Raw genomic sequence first — 3,416 nt, forward strand, 5'->3', positions numbered from 1 at the left:
GGTTGCACGAAGTCATGGAGGTTTTTGGATGATTGTTTTTATTTGTGTTAAATTGAATGCTTTAATAGTATGTATGTTAAAAAAATGAATAATTCAGACTAATGGTCAATATGGATACTTTAGCAGTTCTAGCTATTTTTAAAATGGTTCATTGTTTGGATATGCTTTAATAGTATGTATGTTATAAAAATGAATAATTCAGACTAATGGTCAATATGGATGCTTTAGCAGTTCTAGATATTTTTAAAATGGTTCATTGTTTGGATATGTTGTTTATTTGCTCACTTTTTTTGTTCTTGTTATGTTTTTAATTGTCTTTTAAGGAGGTTGATTTGCCATATTTGATTGAAAAACGTCATATTTGCTCACTTTTTTTTGTACTAGTGATTTGCCACCCAAAAAGTGTCCTATAATGTTACACCATAAGGGTTTTATGAATATATTACACGACTATAAAATTGGTCACTTTTTTATTGCCCACTTTTTTATTGGGACGCTTTTTGGGTTGTTAATTAATATATTATGCAACCATAAAATTGGTTTCATAATCTTATCTGGGATATCAGGACTTTTTTCTTGGTACTAAAGTACCTATAATGTTACACCATAAGGGTTTTATAAATTAATTTTTAAGGACGCTTATATGTGTATCAAAAGATTAAAGGTAGGTAAGAACATGTTAAAACATTGTAAAAGTGTCCTAATATGTTTATTGGGACGCTTTTTGGGTTGTTAAGGGATATTTTATGTGACCATAAAATTGGTTTCATAATCTTATTTTGTATATCAGGACGCTTTTTGAGTTCCGAGACTTATTACGACCCCTTTACATGAAACGCATTTCTCGTTGGTCCTATTAAATGAAAGGTACTATAAAATAGCATTTTAGGACGATTTTGTGCGTACTAAAAAGCCTTTTTTGTTGTAGTGAATATTCTCTGATATTGAGTGTGACGGCTGTCCTAGGATTGTAAAGATAAACTTTCCAAACAAGAAACCCTAATCGATTATCATTTGAATGAATCGTTTATATAAATGGAAATCTTTTGCGTGATTGTTTGTTTTTGTTACATTTCATTATTCCTCAAGCAACAACTCTGTTTGTTTCTGTTTCCGCCGTTAACAACAGTTTTCTTACCCAAAATAGCAACTGTTATTATATCTCTCGTTGACACATTTATTGTGTGAGTTATGAATTGAATTGAATGCGAGCAATCATTTCAGGACCGACAAATGTGAACAAAAGCTTGTCGGTACGTGAACGATCTTCTGATATTGCACGTAGTGACAAGGGAGGTATGTATGTAAAGATGAACGTGTATGATAGATATATGTACAACATATGAATATGTATGAATGAGTAAAGAATGTATATTGATGCGTGTATAATGATGCTCTCACAACTAAGCTTTAAATTTATTAAACGAAAAATCCTAAAGAAACCACACAAAACCGGTAAGTGTACCGATCACTAATAGTACAGCACTAAGGAAGTCCGAGTGTCGAACTCAAGGACACGTGAAAACGTATTTAATACTTAACCCTAATAAGACTCACCTAAGAATAATATTTTTTAAATTGATTTTTAAACAAAACAATGCACTCATCTGTATCCTCCGTTGTCAATAGGTTACCTTCTACAGCCGTGTTGAGCATACTATGAGTCGCGTACGTCACTTCGTTGGAGAATTTCTCAACAACCGCCCAGTCGTGTACGCCGTGGTTCGGACATAAAGCAAGTAGATTTTTAAAGCTCTCCCACACCTCGTAGAAGCTCTCGGTGTCTTCCATCTAGAATGAATGAATCTGGTTACGCAAACGAGCGGCCTTAGTTGGAGGATCGTATTTTTCGAGAAACTGGGTCTGCATGGCAGCCCAAGTAACAATGGATCCCTGTGGGAGGGACTCAAGCCACCGACTCGCATGATCAACGAGTGAGAACGGAAAGATGCGGAGTTTGATGGCGTCTTCGGACACGCCGGCAAGATGAAACGTGTCGCAAATTCGTGCAATGCGAGTGAGATGAGCATGTCGGTTCTCATGGAGCAACCCGTGTAATTGAGCAGAATGAGCAATCGTGTTCAGAATATTAGATGGAATCTGCCAAGTCGTGAGAACTCCGATAGCTGGTGGAGCAATGCTGGATCTCGCGCCAGCGTCGACTGGAAGGGCCCGGTCTGCAACTGTCCTCCTCGGTGGTGGATTCGCGTCGCCCATAATCCTATCCCTAATGACGGGTTTAAAAAAAGTAGGAGAAGAAAATGATTACTGACGGGCATAGATGAACTGGAAGACGGGTTTGTACGACGCCTCTCACGAAGCTCTCTCTCTGGTTCGGAAAATCCTTCGGTTTCTGGTAGTCCTAGAGATCGAGTACATCGCATACAACTATTAAAATAAACAAAGTAAACTAAAATTAGCTAAACTATTATAAATTAACTAACAAGAAAAACAAGTAGCAAACAAGGTAAGTCCTAAACTCGAGTCGTTCTCAATACGCCTCTAACCGTGTCCCCGGTAACGGCGTCAAAAACTTGATGCGTGTATAATGACGCTCTCACAACTAAGCTTTAAATTTATTAAACGAAAATCCTAAAGAAACCACACAAAACCGGCAAGTGTACCAATCACTAATAGTATAGCACTAAGGAAGTCCGAAGTGTCAAACTCAAGGACACGTGAAAACGTATTTAATACTTAACCCTAATAAGACTCACCTAAGAATAATATTTTTTAAATTGATTTTTAATTATTAACTACTTAACATAACTCAAATTAACTTAAAAGATTTAAATTAAGAAAACTAGACGAAACTATGAAAATAAGATTTATCAATGGGAAAACGTCTACCTAGGTAAGAATCCTATTGAAGGTATAATAAGCTATTGGATTGTAGAATCTCACGACACCGGTTCCTAAGGATGATACAACTAAGGTTCACTCAAGAAAGTTATATTACCTATCGGTCTCACTAACAAACCCTAACCTACACTTAGTTGATTTTAAGAACTAACCGGGTGACGAATTGTTAAAGTGCTCTAATGCTGACTCTCCTCTCAGTCTCACCGACACACTATCCTAATGGAGACGAATACTACACAACCAAGGATAGAGGAACAATTTATTTCAACTTAAACTAGGTCAACTAATCGCTCACAAACCCAAACTAGACAAGAACCGAACCCGCTCTCGCGCGATCCTAATCCTAACAAGTAAAAGCTATGAGACGAGTTTACTTCCTATCACCTCTTGGTCTCTAAGAAGGTGTCTACCCGCTTATTATATTCAATTAATACACTCACTTAACCCTACGGTTGTACTTCCCGCAAACAAACCCGAAACACCAAGTAAAGAGTTGTAACAAGCAACAATCAATCAAAACTCATTCAATTAATCAAAGCGAGAGGTATATGAGT

The sequence above is a fragment of the Bidens hawaiensis genome, unplaced genomic scaffold, assembly GCF_021521415.1.
Source record: "Bidens hawaiensis isolate Kalapana, Puna unplaced genomic scaffold, B.hawaiensis_p1.1 tig00027522_1, whole genome shotgun sequence".
Lineage (NCBI taxonomy): Eukaryota > Viridiplantae > Streptophyta > Magnoliopsida > Asterales > Asteraceae > Bidens > Bidens hawaiensis.